The sequence below is a fragment of the Castor canadensis genome, chromosome 4, assembly GCF_047511655.1.
Source record: "Castor canadensis chromosome 4, mCasCan1.hap1v2, whole genome shotgun sequence".
NCBI classification, from domain to species: domain Eukaryota; kingdom Metazoa; phylum Chordata; class Mammalia; order Rodentia; family Castoridae; genus Castor; species Castor canadensis.
Window position 1 is genome coordinate 130,693,726 of NC_133389.1, and position 22,789 is coordinate 130,716,514.

The 22,789-nt window shown below is 38.4% G+C and overlaps 1 protein-coding gene across 13 annotated transcripts in view; it reads left to right on the forward strand.

Moving 5' to 3' along the window:
- The window catches only part of Osbpl6 (oxysterol binding protein like 6), a 198,714-nt gene that overhangs the window by 27,691 nt on the left and 148,234 nt on the right, over nt 1–22,789 (forward strand). The window contains exon 1 of one of the 13 annotated variants that reach the window (XM_074071168.1): nt 8,136–8,275. The exons of the other annotated variants lie outside the window; for them this stretch is intronic. The gene's annotated coding sequence lies outside the window, so the exon portion shown is untranslated. Of the gene's footprint in view, nt 1–8,135; nt 8,276–22,789 lie in introns of those variants that run through there. 13 annotated transcript variants of the gene reach the window in all.

Sequence of the window (22,789 nt, forward strand, 5' to 3'; positions counted from 1 at the left end):
AATTAGTACTTCTTATAGGTTTAGTGTTTTCTTTCAAGTGAGGCTCTCGGAATAATGCGACACCTGGTGATTTTCAAAAGACTAAAGAAATGTGTTCTAATGTGAGACTTACAACTAATTGCCTGAACTAATTATACATAAAGAGCCAAACCATTAGTGTGTCAATAAGAAGTGACTTGAGAAAGTACAGTTTGGCCCAAAGACTAAATAACTATGGCACACAGTAATCAGTGAGGTGGTATCCACTATACAAAAGACCTTAGCTGGAAATTATTGACATCTCTTTAAATTGAGTTTTCCCCAATTTGCAACCTTATACTTGGTTATTTCTTTTTCAGTGGAAAAGTTTTCATGGAAGTTTAACTAAAAAAACTAGTGGAGAAGTGTTTTGTGTAAATGAGTGTGCATTATATGAAGATGGGTTCTTTGGATTGCTCCTCTTCAGCTCTTTTGGAAGCTCTTCTGTTCACTCAAAATGCCAGTGTTCCCAGGGCTCTGTCCTGGGTCTTTTTCTAGTCTTTTTTTTTTTTGTGATTTGCCAGCATATCCCAAATTTATCATGACCAGCCCTCCTCTGCATTCCATATTCATAGTTCCATGCAGTTATCATACATGACCACAAATGTGTGCCTGCCCAATACAGAACTGTGATGTCTCACAGTAGCCCCTCTCCACCCTGCCATTGCTCCTCAACTTGGGAGACCATCTAACACACTACATATTCTGTTCATCCTACTGCTAACTGCTTCTCTCTATTCCCTGGCCTTGGTCCATGCCCCTACTGTCTCCTTCCTGGATTGCAGGGAAAGCCTTGTAACTAGGTTCCTCATATCCACTTAGCCTGCTTCCAAACTATAGACCGCTGCTAGAAAAGTATTCAAGCAGAAGTCTAATCATGTCACTACCTGTGTGTGTGCACACGTGCACACACAAAATGATTCCCTACTGCTGTTGGTTAAAGTTCAATATTTTTTACTTTTGTGGATATTTGATCATAAATGTTCTCCATCCCTAATCTGCAACAGCCCAGACTGGCCATTTTTTAGGTGTTTGGATTTATCTGGACCTTCCCTGATTAACATCTTTGCATTTATGGTTCCATGTGTTTGGGATGCTCTTCCTTTTATGCTCTGCCTGTCTACTGTCTTATTTTCCCTTCTAGTGTTAGCTTCAGTATTATTCCTCAGGGATATTTCCAAAAGCCTTATCCAGTTGGTTAGATTCCCCTACTAAATATGCCAACAGCATCCTGTATTTTCTAGCACTCATTATAATTATAATTGAGTATTTGTATAATTACTAGTTTTCTGCCTGATTCTCCTACTAGCTTGTAAACTCCCTGAGACCAGGGATCATGCCTGTCTGGCTCACCATTCTCTCCCCAGTGCCTTTCATAACAAACATTTGCCAACTGAATGTATAATGAATGTGGTTGGACAGAAGCCGTGGCATATGTTATGTGTATTTCTACTTATGTTTGAAGATGGGGTATCTGATGTTCTAGGAACTTGAATGCTTCTCACTCCATAATGAAGCAATTCTGTGAAGGCCTTATTTAGATTTCGGTAACTGTTCAGCTGTTGCATATTCTTTCCACTTTCATTCTGGAAGTGGACCTTATCAGTGAGGGCTCCACTAGAGAAACAGAACCAATAGCAGATAAAAGGTTCAATGCAGGAATCAGCTTATGTGATTATTATGGTTTGGGTATGAAGTGTGTTTACTCCCCCAAAAAAGCTTACATATTGGTGTCTTGATCCCTAGTTGGTGGATTTAATCATTGAGAGGTGATTGGGCCATGAGGGCTCTGTCCGAATCAATGGATTAATCCCTTATGGATTCATAGTATGATGTATTGTTGGGAGGTTGGGCCTAGTGGAAGAAGTAGTCACTGGGGTGGGATAGTGCCTTGGAGAGATATATCTTATCCCTGCTCCTTCCTGTCCCTCTGTTTCCTCACTTTCATGAAGTGAACAGCTTTCCTCCTTTCCTCTGTGATGGGGTATCTGGTGTTCTAGGCTCTAAAAGTAATGGATCCAGCTGACCATGGACTGAAACTATAAGCCAAAATAAATCTTTCCTCCTTGTAAATTATTTCTAAGGTATTTGTCACAACAACAGAAAGCTGACTAACATTGTGATTGAGGGAGCTCCTTGGGCAGGCTGGGATTTTTGGGCAGAGGGTGGGCTACTGTTCACAGGTGGAAATTCTTCCTTAAGGACTTTGTAGCTCAGCTCATAAGACCTTGCAGTGGATTGAACCAAGCCTTCCCAGATTTCATATGTTAACTTCTTTAACATCAACTGATAATGGACTTCAATCATATCTACTAAATACTCTCACAGCAACACCTTGGTTATTGTTTGATTGAATAACTAGAGACTGTAGCCGGTAGCCATGCTGACACATAAAACAGATCATTAAATAAGCTTTCAATGCAGAGCACCAGTTTGAAAGCAGAGCTAACAATTAACCAAAAATAAAACAATACAAAAAACTCTAAAACCTTGGTACTTCTGGCATTGCAAATGGTAAACAAATGCTTTATTAAGTGGAATTCTTACTAGTTATGGAAATAATGTCTGTGTTAAAGTTATTTTTGCCTATCCTGCTTAAGTACACCAGATAGCCTATTACTGCACTACCTACAACAAATGTTTGACTAATTCAAAGTGAATCAGTAAGAAGATTCTAAGAAAATTGACTCTCTTATGTATAGGGCTTCTAACGAGTATACCACTGTGTCTTCCATGAGTGCCTTTTGATTGTTAGAACAGCAAACATTTTACTGAGCTCAGAGCTGGGCAATTTAGAGTCACAAGATGACAGAATACCACCCTGAATCTTAAGGGATTGTAGACATTTAGGTAGAGAAAAAGTAACAAATAACTACAGGCCAGAGTTCACTGGGGTTGGAGTTTAGACTATGAGCCCGAGTATGAAGAACCATGAACCATAAGCTTAGGAGGGTCCAGCTTTCTTCCATGGGCAGAGAAGAAGCCCTCTTTGGTGGTCTGTGCCATGTTTCTGTTATGTAGAAGAGGAATCTGGTATGGAGGACGAAGTGAGGGACGGAGAGAGTATATTCATGGCAGGCGTCTAAAATAACACTATGCAGTAATGTTGAAGAAAAAGGGCTGGATTCTAGCACTAACAGTTTTTTGACTGAATGAGGGAGAAAAATTTGAAGGTGACTGTGAGGTTGAAAGATGGGGACTGTGATGAGTAATAGAAATGGTGGTATAAGAGGAGTGAATGTTTAGTTTGAGGCTGGTAAACAGGACAGAGGGGAACAGTTGCTACTTTCTGAGGATATGTTCTGGGTCTGCGTATAACTCACTATTTCCTATACTGATTGAGAGGCAAGTAGTACTTCAAGCTGGGGTGAGATCACCTAAGGAGGATCTCAAGCCAAAGGGAAAGTTTGAGGAAGGTAGTTGGTGTTGAAGATTCTGTTTTAGGTCTTCTATCATTTTATAAAGGACTATATAGAATGCCACTTTAAATTTTACTCAATAGTTGCTTCTAGAATGTGTGGTTGTAACTAAAGATGAACGTCAGTGAGAAAGAAAAAAGTCTTATATTTATGAAAATTTTTTCTCTGTTGTCTTATAATTTCCAAAGTTAAGAAAGCAGTTTTCTGGCCTAGAATATACTTCTTGGTACATGAAATCATTTTCACGAAATCTGCCTTTCAAAATGGCAAGTGCAAGACAGATGTAATGGTGTGTGCCTATAAATCCCGGAACTCAGGAGGAGGAGGAAGAGGCAGGAGGACCTTGAGTTCAGGGCCAGCCTGGGCTATGCAGTGAGTTCAAGGCCAGCTTGGGTCACATAGAGAACCCCTGCCTTAAAAACAAAAAAATTAAGTGTAAGAGGCTCTCACTGACCAAATTCAAATCTGGGGAAAATGGAACCAATAAAAAATTGATAGAGATTATAAACCATTAAATAGGATCCATTGAGTCTATACTGATAAGTATATGGGGTGGGAAAGGAAAAACTCTTCCTTTATTAGTTCAGAATGCCAGCAAATAAATGCAGAAGGAGTGTAGAAAACAGAAATATCGCCATTTGGCACATATCATAGTGATGGTTGACAGCAGGCGTTGTCAGTTAATGGAGGGTGGGGATCGAAGAACAAGGAACTGGCATAGTTTTGTAGTGTTTCTCTGCAAAGTGCTTATTAATGAAAGAGGAAAATTGTGACTTTATAGGGGTGAAAACTGGCAGACACATTTCTTGTCCAGGTGATTCAGGTGAGCATCTTAAGTGTGCCTCTTAAGAGCACAGCATTTTTGGTCTTCTTGCCAGGAATACATGGCCTGAGTCTAGTCACGAGAAAATGTCAGAAGGACCCAAAGTAACTCACAGATTGTTGTTTTTGAGAATAAACATTCTAACTCTTCAGAATTGTCAAGGATGAAAGAGAAAGGGAGGGACTAAGGAATTGCTGTGGGTTGAAGGAGACTTGTAACATTTGATGACTAAATGCAATGCATGATCTTGGATTTGATCCTAAAATCTTGGATTAGATCCACTGTTGGGACAGGCTAAGTGGCATTCGTGGATTGGAATAGCTTATCCAGGATCCTAGGCCTGTCTTAATTGAGCCTTTCTCAAGGCAGAATGGGACAAATGTGTAGACATTTTTTAAAAGAGAACATTGTAGAAATGTACGTGATTATTGACAGAATGCTGTGTGTGGACCTGTGGTCTTGTTTGTAATCCCTATATATATATGTATTTTTGTTTGTTTGTTTGTTTTGTGGCAGTATGGGGTTTGAACTCAGCGCTTCGCTATGCAGTCACTCTTACTGTTTGAACCATTCTGCCAGCCCCATTTTTGTGGTGGTTTTTTTCGAGATAGGTTCTTGCAAACTATTTGCCTGGTCTGGCTTGGAATGTTGATCCTCCTGATCTCTGTCTTCTGAGTAGCTAGGATTGCAGACATACCCACTGGCACCCAGCCCTTCATAGTGTTGATAGAAGCATTCTGGCTTGGTAATGAATAGAGCTTTTCACTTTGTTTCCAATTTGTCTCACTGTCTCTTAACTATCTCCTCACCACCTGGTATCTCTCTTTATGCTTTTCTTTCAAGTTTCCTCTTTTACTGACTTTTCATTCCTCTCTTCTTTTTGCTCCTTCTTTTTTATCAGACCTAATTTTCACTTCTGATACAAAATTCTTTGGGGAGGGGGTTGTTTTAAGATAGGGTCTTGCTTTGTAGCCTAGGCTGGCCTTAAACTTAAAATCCTCCTGTCTCAGCCTCCTGAGTTTTGAGATTACAGGTGTATGTCACCATTCCCCCCTCATAATTCCTTGTTTTTGTCTTTGTATTATTTCAGACTCTGACTTGCTGTCTCCATCCTACAGCTTCATTTCCCTACCCACACTCTTTGATGTGATTCTTTTTGTTGTAGCCTCAAAGATTCCTGAGGACTGGGGATGTAGCTTAGTGATAGAGCACTTGCCTAGCATACATGGAGCCCTGGGTTCAATCTCCAGCACTGCAGGGAAGAAATGATTCTAGATGTAATGCTACTTTTCCAATTTGTCTTTATTTAAGAGGAAGGCCAGTCTGAATTAGATTTTCAGATTAGAATTATAATTAACAATTGGCAATTTGTAACAAATGAAGTTTTGTGACTAGATACTGCTGTCTGAATGCTTACTGTGGCTCACGATCTGTGTTAGTTGCATTATCTGAATTCACATTTAATCCTCAACAGCATTTTGGAGTACATGCTCTTAACCTCATTTTATAGAATAGGAAATGGAAGCACACAAGTCCAACAGCTTACCCCAAATCAAAATTGGTAAGTGGCAAAGCCAAGTTTCCGTATCCCAAGGTGAATATCAATACTTACAGTGCTTCAGTCCTGCTACATGCATGGCCCAAGGGTATTAGTTCCTCAATAGTTGGGTTCTATAGTGAGTACCTTAGGGGCTAAGAGGCATTTAAGTAATTTAGTATCAGTAAGAAAGAACTTGGGGTGGGTGAATCTTGTGTTGCTTTTTACACCAGTGTTGTGGGGGAGGGATGCTGAATGATATGTTGGCCTCTGAAGGGTGGTTCTTTGGAAAATAATTATAGTCAGTGTGTGTTGCTGCTGAAAGTCATCCCATTGGACCCCTTTCTAGCAAGATAGTCCTTTTAGAATGTCACAGGAACTAATTACATGCTGTTAAATCCAAGACCCATTTCATTTTCAGAGGTTCCAGTGGTAAACCTCACATGTCAGGAGCAATTAGTGATATTGTGGCATGTTGTCATCAGTATGCTGAACTGTGGGCAACAAATTCTACCATGATGGATAGGTTTAATGACCACACCCACCATCACCCCACTGATACCCAAGGTATACTATTTCAAGGTGACTAGTTTCAGGACATCCTATTAAATAGTGGTCTGGATGTTACAAAACAGGAGAACATAGTGGATTCTAAGAGGTTGGAGATTTTGGGTGCCTAGGAAGGAGGTTGGAGAGATTGACAGAGGATGAGGTTGTGCTATTGAGCAAGCTGTCATGAGGTTGTCTGTGTTCCCACATGGGTCTCAATATGCTAGCTGCTTCTTTGCCTATGCAACCTGGGGCACACACAGAACATAATGCTGGGAAGTAAACTCTGGTTTGGCTGAGGCTTTAAGAAACCAAATTCTGTTGTGTTAATTGGCCACCTTGGGTTAATTGGAAGTGTATCTCCAGTCTATAAAAAAATGAGCAGACTTCTAATTGGAATTTGAACTATTTTGTTTATATATCTCTTAGGTACACGTCCATGTTCAGTTTTACAGAGAAGAATGCAGAAATGCAGTATAATGCTGTGGAAATGCCACTAGTCAAGATGTAGACACAGACATACCGTGTCACTTGTGGTTCTGCTTATGTCTCTGGCATTAGGATTATCTCCTGAAGGGATTTTTCCTGTCAATTTTGGAATTTTTGGATGTTGCTGAGACACCGCCTGGGAGAAGGCAGTAACAGGATGTTCAGAATGTTGCTGGAGAGTGGCCGAGCAGTGAAAACATCTGAAAAAAAAATTGCCCCCATGGGAGAACTGGACAGTGTCCATTAAGACAGAGTCTGTCCCAGAATGCAGCATTTATGATGAGCTTAGCTCAGGAGTCTGTGGTACAGAACTTCTTTGTTTCTTTCCATTTGGGGGCTTGGCTATTTATATAGCATGTAAATCAAAACTACTGCGAAACCATCTCTGGAAAGCCTGTTGTGTGCAGTTTGAAGATGGCCACTTAGCAAATACAGACAGCAGGGGAGGGAAGGAGGGAACAAGGAAGGTAGGAAGAACAGAAGAGGAGAGGAGAACAAAGAAATAAATGTAAACCCAAATAAGAATAAAGAATTAATATTGGAGTAGAAATATCACTCACTAGGAAACATCAATAATAAGCATCTAATACTACATCCCAATGTTACTTGAAGGAATCCATTATAAAGTAAAAATATGGCTCTTTAAATAGGGAATTGTGTCTATTGAGTGAAAAGAATGAAAGCATCCAACAAAGGTAGATGAAGCTATGAGCATGATTTATTGGAAATGTAAGTTAAATTCTAAGAGTAATGATTTGATCCTAAACCTTGGTTGGCTGTGTGTATGTCTCATATATTTCCCACTGGTCTTTCCCAAGTAGTAAACCTTAAACATCCCCACAATGATTTCAGTTGATTTTCAGTTCAGATGAGGATAGAAGTTGGCACTGCTCATCAGCCAAATACAATCTATTCTTAGGAGATATGGTTTGAATTTGCAAAGATATAGCTATGGTTGATGGGTGATACTCAAGGTAACTTACTCAAACAGCCCTATAGCCACCAGTGATAACAAAAGTAGCAAATTTTAGATACTTTACCTGATAAAACAAATATTAATGAATGGCTTTGCTTTCCTGAGTTCAAATCTGTACTGTCAAGTGACCTCTCACTGGCACAGCAATTAAATTGCTTCCCCTGTGGCAAACCACCATGGAGTGCTATATTCCAAAGTGTGCATGCTCTCAGATCCTGTGTTCTCAACTATATTGTAAAAATTTTGTTCTCCTTTTCTATATTATGCATTGGGAATGAAGAGAAAGGAGGGAGACCATCTATCTGCTAAAGAGTCAACTTCATGGAGGCTGCAAACAGTGATGGTTTGTTTGCAGTGTGTTCTCATCGAACTCTCAGGAACTTCTGATTCTGTGATCATGTCAGGAAGCAGCACCATGCTGCAGCTTTTCCAGCCATCAGCCTGTCTTCCAGGAATTGACACTGGTGATGTTATTTTAATCCCTTATCCATTCATCTGCTTAAAATGAATAGATGTCCTTAAAACTCCTATACTCTGACTCATAGGGATTCAGATATTGCAGAGGGATTTTATAATCTTGGCCTAAAGCAAAAGTTTGCTGAAAAAGTAAAATGGTCTTAGTGTGCATGAAAATTAACTACAAGTTCTTTTAACATTTGAAATGTAAATATGTAGGAAGTAGCATTTGTTCATGACAGAAAAAAATTAAGGTAGGCCCTCTTACAAGAAATAAAAATCACCCATGATTCCATTATCCAGAAATAGATATTGTTTTGTGTTAAATACCCAGATGTCCTCCCTAAGATTTATAATCCTAAAAACATCACTGTATATTATATATGTACATATACTAGTATATAACTATACTATATATTATGTAAGTATATGTAGATATACTATATATTATATAAGTAAGTATAATATATAATATATGTACGAAGTACATATATGCGTATTTTTTTATACAAAAATGGAGTCATGCTAAGCTATGCGTGCTGCGTTTTTTTCTTTTTTCTTTGTTTTTCTTTTATAAATACCTCCCCTCCCCAGAATTTCCATGTTGGTGACTGTTTATCATTGTTTAGAATGGCTGCAACAATTTGCTGGACACATAGATTGCATCCTTGTTTTTGCTATAATAAGCATCTTTGTACACACGGTTGTGTTCTTGCTCAACTGCATGCTTAAGATAACTTGCTAGCATTGCATGTGTTGAAAGCTTGTGAGACTTGCTATCAGGTTGCTCTCCCAAAGTATATTCTGATTTTTTATCAATCTGTTGTATGAAAAGCAGTTACATGTTGTTTAAATCTGCATCTTTGTTATTCTGACCAAGCATTTTTTTTCTGTATTGTGTTGGCCACTTGGATTTTGTGGTAAATCAGGTAGTTTTTATTCTTTTTTACATTTTTTGTATATTCTTCTTTCAGCATATTGTTTTGTGAGGGCACTTGAAGTATTAGAAATATGGGTTCTTCTCTGCCTTGTTGGTATTTTCCCCACAGGATTTGATTTTTGATCGAGAGTTGATCAAATATAACATTAATTTAGTGGTATGGATATATTCATTATTGGGTCTTGCCATTTAGAGTAGCACTTTATACACTTCGAATCTAAGGAAATTAGTTTTTAAAAAATAAAAGGGCCCATTATGACTTTTTCCAGTCTCTTCAGTTTATTGCCTCCGGGTCGAACTGCTCCTAAATCATCTCACAAAACTGAGTAGCCCATGTGTTCTCGTCAGCTAAGTGATTGGATTCCATCTGGTTGGTTTTTAAGGTGGTGTTTGTAATGGTTTTAGCATACTCACCTATTGTTATTCATTCTCAAATCTGTATCTCTGGCTCTTTAAAATTGTTCTTTTGCTGGGTCCTTATGGCCTTGGGAATCTGATGATTTTATGATTATGCAAATGTTATTGAGCTCATCTTGATGGATGTCCTCGGAACTCTTGGCTGACTGCACAGACACTTTGCCTTTAACTGTCACAGGGCTGGCTAGTGTGACCTTCACATCGGCTTTGGAAAACACACTTACCAGGCATTTTAGGACAATGTGGAATGGTTGCCTGGGCAACCTCACTTGCTTCTAGTCAAATGCCCCAAGGATAACCCAAGTCCCAGTGGGAACACCACATCTGAATGGAGGAACCCTGCCCTCAGAGTGGCAGCGGAAGTGCATTTGTGCATTTTAGGATACTTTGCTAATGTGGGGGGAGGGGAGATTATACTGTGATCTAAAGATGAACTCGGAATGGAACAGTGAGAATAAAGGCAGGGAATAGAGGAGAAGCAGGAAGGAGGAGAGGGTTGTGTTGAAACAAATGGTAGAAATCAAAATAACAAATAAAAGAATGTTTTGTGCATAAGAAAACATCATAGTTCAGAGTGAACAGAAGGACACCAGGTAAAAAAGTTTTGCTTAGAAAAAATCCTGTAGCCCACAAATATCTGGGGAGGGAAGAAGAACAGTGGAGATCCTGCAAAGGATACAATAAAATGTTTTCTTTGCTGAAACAGACTTCTGTGTGTAATATGTTTGCCTGTGCTTTGTGGAACTGACATTGTTTTCTTCCTGTAGTCTCCACTGTAGGCTGAGTGAATCATGAGTGATCTCTTCTGGAATCAGCATTACATCATTCAGAATCATAGGACATATTTTCTTTGTTACTTCCATGAATTAGAACCATTACAGATTTGAAGTGAGTGTAAAGTCAGTTGTCAGTTGTATGTGTATGTGTGTTTAAACATATATGCATTTATACCAGGACATTTACTATGGCTGGTAGGAGGATTTCAGCTGCTCCAATGTGCAGAAAGGCATTGTGTAGCCTTGGATGAAAGTCTGTCTATGGATAACATTGAGCTGACCACTCTCTGCCTGTGGACTCTCAGTCCCATGCCCATTACATTAAAAAGAAAGAAAGGGGGGGGAAGGAGAGAGAGAGGGAGGAGGGAGAAAGAGAGAGGGAGTGGGGAGGGAGGGAGAGAGGGAGAGAGAGAGAGAGAGAGAGAGAGAGAGAGAGAGAGAGAGAGAGAGAGAGAGGAAAAGAGAAGAGAAAAGAAAAGAAGAAAAAGAGAAAGAAAAAGCAAGCAAGCTAGCTGTGCTTCATTCCTGAAATATCCAGAATTGCCCAAAGACCTGCTTTTGCAGGTCTCAAAGTGAGTTGTGCAAATTTTACTGCATTGAAACTTGTACATCCAGCCCATAATAAAATGTAGTCATTCAATAATGATGGCATTGCCAGATTTCAGGACCTTAAGATTGTTTAGCTGTTTTCTCAAGATTGTTCTAGAAAAACATGGTCACCATCAGAGACCTGTCAGGTAAGGGATGATATATCCTAAATGGTTGTATAAAGAGCATTTAATTAGCCATAAAATCAGTTTCACTGACCACTGCTTTTATAACCAGGATGTTCCCACTAAATATGGAGCTAGTATCCATGGGGCATGTTTGGGAAGCAGTCTAAAATTTGGTAAAGAGTGAGCATGGTAGTGCTGATCAAATGTAACAGGTTCTTTGGAAAAGTCAAATACATGAAATATGGATGCTTATACCATCTAAGTAAGGCTTAAAAGTGCTAGGAAATGTGTCACTTGAAATGTGCCTTGAGGGATTTGAGTCACCAAATCAGTCTCTGATCACTCACCTTAAAGCAAAGAAGGTTGTGTGTGCTGCATTATGTGTGGTAAGAGGACAAGTTTGACTGTCCCAACAGAGAGAGTAACCCTTAACACTTTATTATGTTTACCTACTTACACCAAAAACATTAAAAATGAATGGATTGTGCTTTTGTGCTGTTTTGCAGTCTGGTTTTCCCTATGACTTGGAGTAACAAATACCTTGCATATCGTTATATATGAGTTGGCATTGTTAACAAGCTACTGTAGGTTAATGAATTCCTGTCAGTGGCTTCTGCTGTGGGTTTTATAGTTAGCACCATAGCAAACATCTGTGTACATTTCCACACACAACAGTGCATGTGCAGCCCATTCCCCACATCTTCACAAACTGCAGCAGCCTTTTTAATCTCTGTAAACCTAATAGGCAAATTAATTAATCCTTGTTTAAATTTCCATGTCTTTGACATTCATCTTAGGGCTACTTACATGGTTCTATGCCTTAGGAATTAGACACAGATGTTTTGCTGCTCAGAAATCCTTAAACTAGGTAAAACAGTATCTGTTCTTACTTCATAAATAAAATAATAGTGTAGCTTTCTTCTATTAGATTTCTCATGAATTGTTCTTACACATTTACCATATTTTACTGGTTGCCTATTTTGGAATCTAGTATAAGGTAACCTGGGACTACCTAAAGATATATAACCTTAAAATTAACTTATCAGTAATTTACTGTACTTTAAAAGAAGTACCTTAAATTCAAGGAAAAAACAAGCTTGGAAATCACTAAGCCAAGAGGCGTTGAGCATCAATTTTTTTATGTTTTAATTCATTTATTCTTAGAAAATGTCACATAATATTTCTAGTATCACAGTAAAAAGGCACAAAAATCAATTGGAAAGAGAAAAGGGTCTTTGCAGTGAGAAGCAACAGATGATATTTAAAATTCAAAGTTCAAAATACTTATCATTTCCATCACAAAAACCTTGCAGTCTCTCTCTCCCTCTGACTCTCTCACTCTGACATACAAAGATAATACGTATTATTCAAATATGTACGTAAACAATAAAAATTTTAAAAAGTAACACTCAGAATCAATGAAGACAGTGGGCAGGAGGGAGAAATGACCCAAACAATGTATGTACATGTGAATAAATGAATAATAAAAAAACAAACAAATGAACCAATGGAAAATATGGGCAAAGGACATGAATAGACTTTTCTCTAAGAAAAAAATGTAAATTGTCAAGTAAAAATAATGCTCAACATTGTTAATTACAGGGAAGTGGAAACTAAAATAGCAACGAGTCACTACTTCACACATTACTGGGACTATTTTCAAAAGGAAAAAAAAATAACTGTTTCAAGGATATAGAAAAATAGAAGCCTTACACACTGTTTTTAAAAATGTAAACTAATATGACCATGATGGGAAACTATATGGAAATACCCCTAAAAATTAAAATCGGAACTATAATATGATCCAGCCATCACACTATTGGGCTTATATCTGAAGTAAATGAAGGTGTTATGTCAAAGAGCTACCTGCTTATGGTAAGATAGGAATCCAGAAACCAAACAGATCTCACATTTTTATGATAAATTTTTCTTGCTAACTGGTGAACTGAGGTTCCATTAACTGATTCCAATAGTTGACCTCTTCAGTAGCATTAAACTGGATCAAGATTCCACCAAAAGAACCTTTGGAGGACACACTCAAATGAGATCTAAACCACAGCAAAGTATTATGTTGAATAGAGGTGGTAAATGAGGGCATCCTGCCTTGTTTCAATTTGTGGTCCTTAGCTGTTCCTCATTCAGAATGATTATAGTTGTGGGTTTCCCATATATGCCCTTTATTGTGTTGAGGTACAGTCCTACAGACTTTGGATTCAAAGTGCTTGGATTTGAATCTTAACTTCAGTCCTACCTACTGAATTAGGTACTGGACAAGTTATTAAACCTGCTCGAGACTCAGTTTCCTCATATGTAAAATGGAACAATAGCACCCATCTCAAAGTAGTTGTGATGGCTAAATCAAAAGGTTAGTGGTACATTTGTCATGGTCCACTGAACAATTATTAGCTGCTACTGTTACTCCTTTATGGAGGAGGAAACTGAGTGATCTCCCTCCTTGCTCTTGGGGTTTTAATAACACTACATTTTACATCTTCTGTCTACTGTCTTGCAGTCGCGTGATGTGTCATTCTCTATTACCAGAACATTGAGGTTACCCAACAGCCTAGTACTGTTCTATAGTAACAGTAAAAGCAGCACCCAGCAGTTCCCCTCCTTAGTGCCTTTCTATTCTGTGGAGTGGAGGGAGGAACAGAATGTGTTCTTGTGAAGCCCTCTTAACTGCTGCCTGTGGGAAACCCTTCAGAAGGACTCAGAGCACCTGGGGTTTAACTCTCCTATAATTTGTAATTGCAACTAACATTGGGTATCAAATAGTTGCATAAAGATATTTCCTAGTGCCTAAACAGAAGCAATCTATCCTGTACTACCTGGAATATATTCATTTTCATAATGTTGGGAACTGTAAATTATTATTTTCCACTCTTTACAATTCAAAACAGCTGAAACATGTTCAGTATTCTGAGTATAGAAATGGAAAAAGGAACTTCCTCAGTGTTTGAATATATTTAAAAAAAAATGAAAAAATACTTAAAAAAATCCTTGCGTTGGTTTTAGAAATGAAATACACAGTAAAAGTGAAATTAGAATTCAGATAACCACAACCTCCCAATGATGAATTTCTACTTCCTGTAAAATGGCTTTATTGTCTTAAAACTTGTGGCTATATTCATGAGTTTTCCTTGGCCTTATTTTTATTATGGCTGCTTTCTCTGAATTTGGTGAGACTTCTTAGTTGGCTGAGCAGAAGACTCCTTTATTTTTGGTAGTTTTGTTTTCAGTGCTGGTTCATCTGTAGTTACTGGAAATAGTGTGCATTTTATTACTTTAGTTAGTTGTTGAAAAGTTTAGTGTCAGATTTGATAAAAACCTTATCAGAAGCCAGTGCCCTTAATTTCTCTTGCATTTTCAGAGCATTCCTCATCCTCTTGGGATGTCGAAGTCAGAGCCTGAGTGTGGGCATAAGCTATCTAACCTCACTGTTCACATCTTTTCTAAAGTACCTGCCTCATGGGTTGCTGTGAGTATTAAGCTTATCCACTTAGGAAATGATTAGCACAATACCTGGCACATGGCTGTTCTTTTACAAGTACTAGCAATTATCACTAATCTTACTCTTCACAGTACGTACAGTTGTAGAGATACCGAGAATACTCTTGCTGGCACGTTTTATGAATTGAGACAGTAATAGTTCTCTAGTGGCAGTTTTTTTCTTTTCTCTAAAAAGCAGAGTAACTTACTTTATTCAGTTTCTTAACAATACTAATCATACAGCCTTAAGAATGTTCACTCTGTATTACATTAATAGGAGAAAAATAGAAGCATTTTCATAATAACTCTTAAAGTTCACTACCGTGTATGTCTGAAGTCGTATCATTTATTCAATTTTTATGGTACCTGTCACAATACTACTTTGGAAGTGAAATAGTAATAGTAATGACAACAACTTTGGCACTTGCATCTGGATTAAGATAGAGGTGGAGAGAAAGTCCAATTCAGGTAAGCCGTTTTAAAGATTTTGTGGGTTGTGAATTGCCAACCTTTTTTGGACTTCAGCCCTTTAGAATAAAGCTTATTCAGTCTGTAGTATAATTGGCCAGTAAATGACTAACATGTGTGTGTTTAAAAACTTTCTGTTTTGAAAGAACTATGGATTTGTAGGAAATTGTCCAAAAATGCACAGGAAGGTGCTGTGTACCCTTTACTCAATCTCTCCCAAAGGTAACATTGTCATTTGAGCACAATGTCATAACAATAGTGCAAAATCAAAGCCAGGAGATTTAAACAGGCATTTAAATAGGCATAACTGAAATAACATTTTCCCCTGGTCTTTTCATCCCTTTCATGGGCTCTTTTCTTTTTCCTTTTTTGGGGGAATGGGGCAGGGGAGTACTGGGGCTTGAACTGAGAGCCTCACACTTGGTAGTCAGGCTGTCTACCACTTGAGCCATACCTCAAGCTTTCCTTATTTTTTTTTCTTTTCTTTTTTTTTTCCCTCATCTTCTTTCTCCACACTCCTCCTCCTCCTTCTGGTTTTGTTTTTGAGACAGATCTCACTATGTAGCCCAGGCTGGCCTGTAACTCATCCTTCCTACATCCACCTTCCAACTGATGGGATTATAGGCATGTACAACCATACTTGACTTTTTTTAAGGTTAAGTTCTCATTTGGGGTGTATGCTTTCCTAAATAATTAGTTCTATTCAGTCTATGTTTCCAGCTGCAACAATCCTTTAAAAGTTAATTTTTTTTCTTTCAGATGGAAGGATATGCTACAATAGGCCTTGTGCTAAAAGGCAGTAGCTAAAATGATGACAAAATAGATATGTGTTTATCTTGATATTGAAAAAGTTCTAAACTTAGTGAAGAGTGTTTAATGTTGTTGTGTTTTTATATAGCTTAGTCAAGTAGCATTCCCATGGCAAGAAAGGAAAGCTGGTTTTGCCTTGGCTATAAAGTTGGATTTTGCTTATTTCTGTGGTGGTGGTCCTAGAACAGCAGTCACTGAAGGTAGTGATGGCCATCTTGTAACAGTGGATATCATGTGCTGCTCTCTCATCATGTCCTTTTGCACCTGGAGCCCTTTCAGGAGAGTTTGATGGCTGAGAGTTTGACTTCTGTGTGTGTCTGCTGGCCTGGGTGAGAGGGATGCTTCATGACCCAGACACTAAATTCAGATGGCCATGCCACCAGAGTGTGTATAGGAGGTACATGGGGATCTAGGAACAGTGTAATTGGCTTACCTAAACAGAGACATTGATAAGTAAGAGCGTTTCAAAGACTGATGCTGGTGGGAATTTCCAAACATGGTATAATCCAGAATGTTTGAGTCTTCTCTGTTCCCCTTGGATGTCAGAATTTTCTGTAGACATTTATAGGCATGACTTTGTCTTGGCTCTCATCATAATTTGAAACAGTTTATTTTCTAAGATTTGATACAGCTTTGACCATAGCCTTCTAACACTCCCTTTCATTTTCCCTTTCACCCAACCAAGGTGGCCCTCAGCTTCCTTCCTGTCTTCTCCATTCCAATTTCAGTTTCCTGGCCTTAGTTTGGACCTCAAGTAAGCCAACTCAGCTGTACTGCCAATACTGACCTTGAGAAAACCCTAATGTCATTCTTCTGTCTTACTCTAGGAATAAATAACCTTTTAAATGAAGATATTCAGAACACTGAGTTGGAATTTTTGTCCCTGCTGTGCCTTCCCAGCTGGGGTTAGTAATTCATTTATGCCCCTGAGGTTGATTCTACCTCCATAAAGGGCTGTTGCAAGTGTTTTCCTCTCCAATGACCTTACTTCCATCCCCACATTTTTGTAGAATTCTTGCTGCTTACCTTTCTAATAAGATCAAGGATATCAGATATGAATTCCTTAAATTTTCTTGTTTTAAATTCCTGCTTCTCTAATTTCTTATTGTCTCAGCTTTGAGTCCTGTTGTTTCAAACATTTTGAAAAGTCTTCTGGTTTCCAGTGCTCATCCAGCTCTTTCTGGTTAATCATATACATTCCTATTATGTGAGATGCTAATTTGTTGCTTACATCCTTTTTTTCTTGTAACTTAAGCATGGTAACTTCTCACCACATGAAGATGCTCAGATCTCTCTGATCCTTAAAGCAGGGCTTCCCCTTGGCACTGTTGAAATTCAGGAGTAGACCGTTCTTTGTTGCAGCGGCTGTCCTGTGCATTGCAGGATAATCAGTAGCAACCCTGGTCTCTACTGCTAGATGCCAGTAGCACACTGGAGCTGTGGGGTCCAAAATTGTCTCTAAATCGCATTACCTGTTTTTTAGAACCACTGCTTTAGGAATCCTTCTTGCAAACTAAGCCATTCATCCTGCACCATCTTCTTTCATTCCCATCATCAACTTTCCCTCTGGAACACTCACTCTCCACCTCACCAGTCAATCCTCATTTAGGCTCTGACACTACCCATCATTCAGAAATGCTCCCAGAGGACCAAAGTGGCCTGGCAGCCAAATATAGTGAGTGGCCTTTTCTAAGCTTCTTCTGTTTTTGGCATTGTTTGCCACTGTGGCTTCATTTTGTGGTATCCATCTTATGTATTCTTTTGGGTCACCTCCTCTCTTCCTGTTTTGCTTATTTTCCAGATGTGAGCTGTCTCCTCTGTATAGGACTCTACTGTCTCCATCTTTCACATTTCTCATCCCGCCTTCTGTCTTATCTCTCAGCTGAGCTCTGGGCTTGCATGTCTTTTTTGTCTTTTGGAGATGTCCACATGGCAATTAAGCTCAGTATGTCTCAAAATACTCAACATACTTTTATCACCATCCCTACTTTCATTGATTCCCGTTGTATCAGTGGTTCTCTAGATGTGTTTGGTTGCACAGCATATCAGTAAAAAGTTTTTGAACCTGTTATATCCAAAATATTTATTAATAAATTTATACATGTACAATAGTATTATAAAACATACAAAATAGGAATTTGACAAAAATGGAGAATGATGAAACGAATATTTAAAATTTTTGTTAGCATTTGTTAATTTTGCAGTGGTGTTTCATTGTGATATTTACAACATGCATGTAATGTAATTTGATCAGATTCACCCCATTTATCTCATTCTTTCTTAACTCCCAACTCCCTCATCCTTTCTAACATTTTTTGTGGGTCTCATGTTTGTTTTCATACATATATAAAATGTACTTCTATAATATTCACCCTCCCATCACCGTTTCCTTTCCCTCCCTTGCACCCATTGGTTCCCCCCCCCACAAGTAGTTCCCATTTTATAATCATATCATAATATTAAAATTCTTAATAGTCAAACCGTTTTGTTTTAAGATGTTATATGTGTGTGTGTCTGTGTGTGTGTGTGTGTGTGTGTGTGTGTGTGTGTGGTGCAGGGGATTCAACCTACTGCTAGGCATGCTGTACTGCTGAGCTACATCCCTAGCCTCTGTTGTAAATGATTTTATGTGCTTCATTTTTAAAAATCTGGATTTAATACTTTGTTATAAAGTTAATTTTAATGTCTTAGTTGTAAAGATACCTTAGGTTCAAATAGAAGAAGTATATAGTTAGCTACACTTATTAAATCATAATACTCAGGTAGAACGGTGGTTGCCAGAGGCTGGGAGAATAGGGAGTGATTCTTTAATGGCTACAGAGTTTCAGTTTGGGAAGATGAAGGATGTAGTGATGGTTACATAACAATGCGAATGTGCCTACCTGACTTGCGCCCTTAAAGCCAGTTATTGTCATATTATTGTTGTACTGGGGGTACATTGTGATATTTACAAAAGTGCTTACAATATATCTTAGTTAAATTCACCCCCTTCATCATTCTCCTTCTCCCCAGCCCCATTCTTGGAATAGTTTCAACAGGTCTCATTTTTCCATTTTCGTACTTGAGTACAGGATACTTCTACCATACTTGCCCTACACCCTTTCCTTATACCCTCCCCACTTCCATCGGCAGCAGCCCCCAGACAAGACCTATTTTACCTTCCCATCCTCTGTTTTTGAAAAAAGACATTTTGTTTGTTTATGATAGCTATACAGAGAGTTTCATTATGACATTTCCATGTATATATGTTTTATATCCTGAATTAGTTCATCCCCCTATTTTTCTCCTCTCTACCTTAAGTCCCCTTCTTATGGTGATTTCAACAGGTTTAAAAATTCTGTATTCTTGTATAGAAAGTACACCAGCCATATTCACCTTCTTTGCTTCCTTCTTTTACCCTCCCTCTCCCATTAGTGACCTCCCCTTGGTGTGGCCTGTTTATCATTCCTGCTCAGACTGTCGTAATTTTGGCCCAGTAGCTGATTGCCTTTCCCATTGTGTTTCACATTTTCTTGTGCATGATAGTACTCAGAAGATAATTATTAGATAAATGTTTTTATGACAATGAACTGCAAACATTCTTTGTTGTTACCTTTTTTAGGGGATTAGTCCTATGAAAATGGGCATAGCTTATAATTAAATACTTAATTCATTTTAATTTTGTGCATTTATTATTTATTTTTTAAATTTAATATATTAGATATACTATTGATACTCTTCACATATTCATGTTGATGGTAGACATTTATAGGTAAGACAATTAAGTACAAATAACAAAGAAATACTTTTTTACTCTAGTAATTATGCTCCCATATACTTGTCTTGACCACTTAAAAAGTTTTATTTTTAGACTTTAAACAAATGTTTTAAGTTGTAACAAGTTTAAGTAATTGCCTTGGACAAAGTGGCTCTAAAGATTATTTAAAAATATAATCTGAGAGAGTATGATTGAGAAATTATGTTTTCAAGTATATATACTCGGAAAAATGAACATTTGTTCTCAGGCTCTCCCAGCTAACACTCTGCCTTTGCTCACCTAATAAATATTTGTCTCCTCTGATTTAGGCTCACAAAGTACATCTTTTTCTTTCTTCACGGGCTACCAGTAACATTTTTATGCAGTTGCCTAGCTCAGCAGCCTACTTTCCAGCAAAACGTAGTCACAGTTCCCACATCTCTCTTGGCTTCTCTCTCTCCTCCTTTTATTTCCTCCTTTTCTCCATGAGTCAGCAGATATGGATGACGCCATCTTTTTATTTGGCAGTCATGCTGGTGTTAAGTAAGTCAAGCGTGGTGGGTCTGCTTCTGCAGGGCTTGTTCTCATTTAAATTGGTGGAATTTTCCAATTAGCAAAGAATTGTGGCAATTTGATTTAAAAACAAAACAAAATCAACCCAGGTATCAGATTTGGAGTCCTTTATGACCTGCAGACAAATCAATGGTTGATGCAGTGATTTTGTACCCTGTACTGGTAATTTCCAAAATGCTACTAGCTGGTCGTATGTTCTAAGTTTTTATCAAAGAAATGGTAGATGAACTCACTTAATCATCTAGGGCCTATCTTGAAAAATCTGTACAGGACAGATTTTTACAAGACAACTTTGAAACAATACACAAAATACCTTAGAAAATGGGGCATGGAGAATAACTCAGTGTTAGAACGCAGCTTAGCATGCACAAGGTGCTGGGTCCTAGCCCTGTCACCGAAGTGAGGGAAGCCTTTACAAAATGTACTTGCATTTTTTATATAAAATGTGTTTTTACAACATACATTAAAATTCTATTCATAATATAATTTTTGATAACATTTGTATAATTATAGCATTTGTAAGATACATGAAATCTTTTACATAATTACATTATATAATTTATAATGTATTATAAAGTTTATAAAAGCTGTAACCCTGTATGGTTGGCTTCTAGCAGACGCCTCTACTTTCTCAGAATGTAATTTGCTGTCATTGAGAACAAGCGCTGCTCAGCGTTCCTAGGGAGGACCTGTATTCCCATCCTGTTGTCTGGCTCGTTGACACGGGAGTAGACTGTGTCCAGAAGCGAGTGACACTGTTGGGTAACTCCTCCCAAGGTGGCAAGACAGCCTTAAACTACTACAGGTTCTAAGAGCAAAATGGTACATATCACATTTCTTTTACACTTAATCCCACCACTTGTACCTCAAAAGGTCTCAAAGGCTTTTTAACTTTTTCTACAAAACCAATCTTTTGATCCTCTACTTGCCAACTAAATCTGTGCCTCCTGCTGCTCCTGTCTTTGTATGCAGCACCTCCATTCAGTCAGTTGCTCCAACTGGAACCCAGGGTCATCTTTGGTGCACACTCTTTCACACACTCCTCATGGGAAACAGTCTTGTCCATTCATTTCCAAAATATATACCATCTTCTCCCCCCATCTCCATTGCCATACTTCCTTCTTTTTTGTTCTCCATTCATGCTTTTTGGAACACAAATCTGATCCTGTCTCTGCCCTGTTTAGTCTTGCACTGCTCCCTACTGCACTTTAAAAAAAAAAAATGTAACCCAAATCCTCCAAATTACTTGTCTCATGTTTATGACTACCACCTCATTCCAGCCCTCCTCCCTCACATACACTCCTCACAAACTCCACTGTCCCTTGCCCTTCAGTCTTAGCTTAAAAACGCTGCTTCCTTTGAGAAGCACTTCCCACTCAGAGTACCCTGTTTTTTTTGCTTCTGGCATTTAATACTTGTGATCATCTGCATAGCTTGTTTTTCTCATTAGACCATAAGTCCATGAGGTCAAGGACAAGTCTGTTTGGTTTATCCCATATCCTCAGTTCCTAGCACTGCTTAATATGTGTTTGTATGAATGAGTAAATGAATGTCTTTTATAAAAAGAGAATGAAAACATTGCATTCCTAATGTTTTTCCCTTGCTTGTGGTTGTTAAAGGTGGTAGGTGGCTTTCTTGATGAGAAGGCTTGAATAGATAGTGTTACTACCATGTGCTTTTACAGTTTCATATGATTTCAAGCACCCTGGTATTTGCTAGTCAGAGTGGGACTACCACTTATGCTTATTTCATGGTTCCTGACACTTGGTTAACAATTTAATTTTAAATCACTACTGAGACTTGCCTCAAATGGAAAAAAATTTATCTAGGTTGCCTAAAATGTGTGAGCCTCACTGTACTGTGTAGAATAGCAAAAATAATTTGCTGCTTTGAGAGTGAAAAAATATTTTCTCCACATGCATTATTTCCCCCCAATAATGTGCTAAGTTACAGATTATCACTACAGTGAAACGATTTTGACTGAATGGTGGGAGAGGCTGAGGCAGCCATTTTAAGATGTGCTTTTGCAGAGTTGGCTCTGTTTCAGGGGTGACAGTGATGCAAATGTGAGAGGATGCAATGCGTTGACTGCAGTGACCTCTTACGTGATGATTCAACAGAACTCATGTGTCTTCCATTGTTAGTGGGTTTCAACTACCTGAACACAGTTTGGGGAGTGCTGGTCTCCCCAATCAGCTGAGAGGCAGTAGTCAATTTTCTTTAGATGCTTTCTTTAGACGCAGTGTCTGACTGTTCTTGGAACATAGTTTTTGTTGGTTTGTTTTGTTTTGTTTTTTCAATACCAGGGTTTGAATGTTCTTGCTAGGTAGATGCTCTACCACTTGAGCTGCCCCCAGGCCTTTTTGCTTTAGTTATTTTTCTAATAGGATATCACCTTTATTCCTCCAGACCCTGGCCTATCACTACATTCTCTTTTACCTTTTCTTCAGTCCTGACCTTACCATTGGCTCTCTCCTGTCCCTCCACTCCCACTTCCCTTTCATGTCACCATTTTAAAGAACTAAGTCCTTTCTTTCTTCCACTGTGAGAGCATTCACTGTTTCTCCTCTGTGGATGCCACTCACTTCTCAACTGGA